This window comes from Mus pahari, chromosome 5 (assembly GCF_900095145.1).
Source record: "Mus pahari chromosome 5, PAHARI_EIJ_v1.1, whole genome shotgun sequence".
NCBI classification, from domain to species: Eukaryota; Metazoa; Chordata; class Mammalia; order Rodentia; family Muridae; genus Mus; species Mus pahari.
In genome coordinates this window covers 137,553,322-137,559,829 of record NC_034594.1, presented here as the reverse complement: position 1 = coordinate 137,559,829, position 6,508 = coordinate 137,553,322, and positions in this window count along the sequence as shown.

Below are 6,508 nucleotides of genomic sequence, written 5' to 3'. Positions count from 1 at the left end.
ACACACACACACACACACACACACACTCTCTGAACTGATCATGTGGACCAAGTTAATTAACAGCCATTACCCACACTATTATCTTTTTCTTTTGGTTAAGAACATAAGGTCTACCACAGATCTTAGCACCGTTTAATGACTCAATATTGTTGACTATGCTTACTGAGGTACATTTCTATGTATTCAAATATATCCACCTGGGCTAAGTAGAGAACATCTATCATTCCAGCACTTAAGAGGTTGAAGCAGGAAAATTATGAGTTCATGGTCAGGTTACCTAGTGATATAAAGGCCAGCATATGCTACCTAGGTAACCGCTGCCTCAAGTTGGATAGATTAAATAAATAAATAAATAAATAAATACGGTATGCAGAGTTCTAAGAGTTTTGACGAGTGTGGTTGTTTACTTGTTATGCATTGCTAAAGCTGATCCCGGATTAAGTTATTCATTTTGTTCAGAAAACATTTATTGTGCATTAATTATGCCAGGCAGGATCTACACAGGATTTAAATTGAAACAGGCATGGTTCTATGCCTCAGGGGAATGCTCATTTATTTTATAAGAAATGTACAAATAAAGGATGCTTCCATCATAGCATTACCTTGAAAAAAAGTAACAGAAATTTAGTTTCTTCATTTTTTTCTCTCTCTCCTCCAATAAGCATTTGTTAAAAGCCTCTTACATGACTGACTCTGATGATATCTAGATAAGACAAAACCACAAAATGCTCACATGCAGGCAGGAGTTTACATTAAAACTTAGGCTAGAATACAATCTGCCCTAGTCAGAGTTCCTGTGTATCTTTTTATCAGCACAGTGGTCGCAGCCTAGATAGACTTGCACTTTGTAGTAGAGTCTCATTTATCAGATCCCCTGAGGGAGTTCATCAATGTCTTGGTTCTCTTCTTTGTGATCCCAGAATAATTAGAGTATAATTTTGCTATAGGAAAGGCTCAAAATAAGCATTTCTTGGATAAACTAAGTATCTGTAACATAAATGAAACAATTTTAGTGAGCCCTGCAGTTTGCGGCACATTCCCCCTTAAAGCCCAGACTCTCTGGCTAATGTAATATGATTGAGTGAACATCAAAGGCACAAATATTCATGGAAAAGAACTTAAATTGGAAAGTTGTTATTCACAACTATTTTTTACTCTAGCCTTCTCAGCCATCATTTAAAAATGAATCAGATATTCCGTCCCTCTCTTTTTATTTTTAGAGGAGAATAAGAAAGAAAAGAGGAAAGGAAAGAAACAGAAAAGAAATGAGAAGAATCATCTCTAGCTTTTGATGAAGAAAAATCATGTTCTATCTTTGTGACATTTGACCAAATTATAATGATATCTCATTGATCTTCATCTAGGGATCATCTGTCATGTTGTCTGAAGCTAACATGGTCAAATACCTATATACAGCCAACACAAAAGCAAGTCTAACAACTATTATGGTAGTTATAATCGCCCACCATGCCCTATGACTTAGCCACTGGTCTTTGGGAACCTCTTATGTTGCTAGGCTATGAATAATATGATTTGTTTTTCATAATGGTCTTGTTAAATTGTAATACCCTCAAACACATACTTTAAGAACTAGTAATGTAGACACCACACCCCTTCTTTAGATGGGATACACACTTTTACAGCCTGTTGTTTCTCTACCAGCATTTGAAGGGGAACAAGGAGATGTGCTTCAACTGCACAGGCAGTGAACGGAAGCCTTCTTGTTCTTACAATAGTTTTGAACAGTTAGAGTCCTTGTGCTTTCACGTGGGTACAGGTGCCAGTGGAGGCCTTCAGATAAGTTGAAACCTTAGGGCCTGAGTTCCCAGCCTCTATAATGCAACCATGGTGGGTTTGAGACTTAAACTCGGAGCCTCTGCAAGGGCAGTAGGTCAGTACACACTCTTAACAGCATGAGACAATTCTCCTGCCACAAAATATCCAACCTTTTTACTTATAGGGCCGTGTTAGGGAGATACCATGTCTTCTATCACCATGTCAACCATCATGGTAAGAGGCTCAGGGGACTAGGTGTTGAAAGATTCACCTGGGTTGTAGAATAAAGAGGCTCTGCCTTTCTCACATAAGGGAAGGGCAACTATTCAGCAGTTATTAGGTTGTGAGTCCTAGAGACACTCACCAAAAAAGATGTCTGAGCAGTGTAAACACTAGGAACTTCAGCAAGAAAGGAACATGGGCATGTCATTTCTGGTGTCTGATTATCTATCAGACTCTCTGAACTGTAACTGTCAAAATAAGGGGAGCAGAACTCGGTAAAAAGTGTGTAAGACAGTCTGCTAAAGAAGGATATGAAGATGTGGCCTTGAAATTTTTCACTCCAGAAAACATGGTGCCCAGCACTCACTTTGGCAAAAGAGACAAGACTGGGGAACACAAGCAAGGTAGACCATGGAGATTAAATGTGTGTTCCCAATGGAAGGCTGTCACATAAAGGTGGAGGTCAGATTGGTAGAGTCCATCCTTATACAAGATGGCTAATGTTTAGAGAGCCACACAGGAGCAAGGCTGATCAGTGGGGCTGGTAGATAGGGATCTGTGGTTGAAGCTATCACACACAACAGTGTATCCTGCATACAATGGACTAGTCACGTGTGCAGCAACGTTTTCCAGATGCATACTAAAGATAGATGTATAGATAACGATGATGGATAGATGGATAGAGAAACATCTTGTCCGTGAGTGAAACGGGTTCATAGAATTGTAAAGGTTGTGACGTCCCATGATCTGTCATCTGTAAGCTAGAAAACCAGAAAAGCAGGCACGAGAACCAGGGGACCTCTGTTGCCAGTCCCTGAGTCTGAAGGTACCAACACCAGGAAGACTAATGTTAAAAGATAGGACAGGGTATATTCTCAAGGAGATGTGTGTTCTGGAGGAGGAAGGAGAGCAAAGAGGTGGGGGTGTGGGAATGAGACTCTGAGGGTGATACAAAGATGAGTCAGACTCCTATCTTCGGATTCTGTTCCTCAGTGCATTAGATGGTGACATCCACCACACAGTGCAAGGGTGATCATTACTTTGCTGATTCAAATACTAACGTCTTTCAGCATTGCACTCAAAAAAGGCACACTGAGAAGTGATGCTTTGCCAACTCTGTCTGGGCATCCTTTAACTCAAGCAAATGAATACATTGAACTGACCTTCACAACTAACCTCTCCTCAAGGTTAAAGATCCAGAAAAATGTCAAGAAGACCATTACCAGCTGACTTTAACTGAGCAAGATTGGGAAGCAAAAGGATAACAAGGAAGGGCAAAGGTCACTGTCCCTCCTTGTCCAGACAGGCTGTGTCTGATCATGGGCTTAAAAATGCATGCATGCCTGACATTCAGTGCTGTTGCTACAATGTATGGGGGGTCATGTCCTGAAGCACATTCTTTCAGTGCTAGGATGGTCTCTTTGTCCCGTTCTTGGGAGGCCTTTAGATGACCCAACTTCAGGGGAGGGGAGCATTGGGCCAAAGCAAAGTAGTTTCCTTAATTAAACACTCATGGAGGTGAGAAGAGAGGAGGATGGAAGGAAAATCAATAAAGCAGTCAGAGGCATGGCTTCTCTGTTGGAACAACCCAAACAGATCTATCACAATCATGTGCCTTGCAGAGCCTGGCAATGGAGGACTCTGTTACATAGCCGATTTCTGTCCCAACCATAGATTAATGCCTAGCAACAGAAATAATTGAATTGAATGGCGATGGTAGTTTTATAATAAAAGGTCATGTAAAACTTTAAAGCCATCATTTACAAGACTGACCTGGAAGCTGTTTGTTCTGGCTCTGTGGAACCTCGAGATCTCCCACTTCTGCTGCTTCTTCCAGAGTTCTGCACTGGTCCCTCTTGTCTTTTACTTGCGTTTACCTCACAGGATGATCCTGGGAGCCACACACATGTGCAGGCCTTAATCTTCCATGTTTCAGATCCTTCCTAGAAGGAGCCAATGTGATGTGATGGCCTCTTTCTTGGAGAGCTGTCCTGGATGAACTAGCTGATGCTTGTGCAGTGCTTGGTAACTAGAGTTAGAAGGCATCTCTGTGACCAAAGGCCTGTGGGCCTTTGTATACAGCAGTTGTCTCTGCACCTAGAACTGGTAGGTACAAAGCAGGTGCTCAGTACGTAACCTGAAACTGATGAGGGCACTTGATGTGGTGGTTTGAATGAGAATGGCCTCAATAGGTCCATATGTTCAAAGCTTAGTCCCTAGTTAGTGGAACTATTGGGGAAGAATTAATAGGTGTGGCCTTGTTGGAGGAGGTGTGTCACTGGGGTTGGGCTATGAAGCTTCAAAAACCTAAGCCAGGCCCCAGGCGCCCCCCCTTACTGTTTTATTTAGCATGTTGCCCCTGTAGCTGAATGTGTGGCACTCAATAAATGCTCACAAAGATATATGTAAACAAACATCACACAAAGAACATACAGAAGCAAATGCTATACCGGGTTGTGCAGATCTGGTTTCCAGGCCAATGGTCTTAAGTCAAGATACCTACCTTCTTAGAGTCTTGATTTTTGTTATTCGAAAAACGTTTCTGTCAAGGTCAACTTGGACACAGCATGATTCCAAGAGTGGCTCTTTTGTAAACAATCTTAAGCAGTTTAATGATTACCATTACAGAGATGTACAATACATATCAGAGGTGGGGCATTGGCTAGATTTGATCCAGAGTAAGATTTGATCCAGGGTAGGGAACTAAGGATGAAAGGACCCACAACATGAGGCATAGGCAGTGGGAGCAGAGAGCATGATGAACTGACCTGGCATAGGGCATCCAGGCATGGGACCATGAGTAGGAATAGAAGCAGGGCCCTGGCAAGGGTGTGTTGACTTTGGATCACTGTTACTTGAGACAGAAGCTGACTCTCAGGGGAATACTAACTCTCAAGGCCTGTGTTCCTGAATGTTACTCCCACCAAAGAAAATAATACCCTGACCCTTCTATTACATAAACTTCTCCTGAACATTGCAAACATAGCCACAGAAATAAGAAAGACAACTGGAACATAAAAGGGAAAACAAAACAAAACAAAACAAAACATCCCAAAAGGCTCAACCAATTAGCAAACTCCAGATGTCCAAGTACCAGAGCAGAAAGAACAACGTGAAAAGCCGGGACACAACTCCTCTGAAGTTACCAATCCCTCAACAATGACCCTAGAATGACTTAGAAAACATCTAGACAAAACACTCAAAAGACTACTTATAAACATGCCCTGACAACTCAAAAAAGACACAAATATACTCCAAGAGAACAAATCACTAGAGATTAACGATTGGTGTTATAAAATGTGATAATTATTAATAAGGCTGAGCACCAAGATAAGCTACTCATTTATCCACTTAGAACAGGTGGTAGTCAACAAGTGGTTGATAACATGTTTCCTTCACTCTCCTTTCAAGTGGATATCTGACTTGTAAATGAAACTACACTCTCTGTCTCTGAATTTGTGATAACAAATTAGTATAAGATGCTAATATAAGCTTGGTACATGGGAAGAAGAAAAACATTAGAAATGCATACAGAGAAGTTATGTGAACATAGGAAAAATGCCAGACAAAGGGAAGAAATAATGGATTGTTCTTTCGCCTTTTGTGAACGAATTTGTAGAGGAATCTTTGAAGAATCTAGAGATATATCTTACTTTGTCTCCTCTCTCGGTTATAGATGCTGCTATAATGTCCTGTGCTTTATTTTGAAGATATCTTCTTCTATGCCTGGAGCCGTTTCCAGCACAGTGTGACTCGATGAACACTGGAGTACCTCTGATTTGATGGTACCTGTGAGTCACTCATCGAAACTCGACAATCTTTAATGATTAGCTTTTAGAGATGATAGAATGTGAGAAAACAATCTAAGTGTCTAATGATAGACACTTAATATTTGATCAGTCTTTAGTCATCACCAGCAACTGGACTGTGGAATAACTCTTTCTCAGTTGTTGTTTCTCTATTGTAAGAGACAGTTTGTTCTTATGAATGAGGGGGAGTTAGTTTCCAACACCGAGGTCTCTCTAGAGTTACTGTGTATGCTGTTTACCACTGTTTGCATTTGGTTGGGCACACATAGAATTAGGGTGCTATTGTCACACTGTCGGCACTCAACACCTTATGCTGACAGTGTGTCCTTTTCTTCTTCTTCCTCTTACTCTCCTCCTTCTCCTTCTCCTTCTTCTTCTTTTTTGGTTTTTTGAGACAGGGTTTCTCTGGAAAGCTCTGATTGGCCTGGAACTCACTCTGTAGACCAGGCTGGCCTCGAACTCAGAAATCTACCTGCCTCTGCCTCCCACTGTTGGCTGGCTCAGTATTTCTTTATGTATTAGGTTTTATTTTCATATTTTATTTCATATTCTTTCATTGGTTCCTTTAAAATTGGTAACTTGTGACCATTTTAAAAATGAAGAACGCCTTTAATCCCAGCACTCGGGAGGCAGAGGCAGGTGGATTTCTGAGTTCGAGGCCAGCCTGGTCTACAGAGTGAGTTCCAGGACAGCCAGGGCTA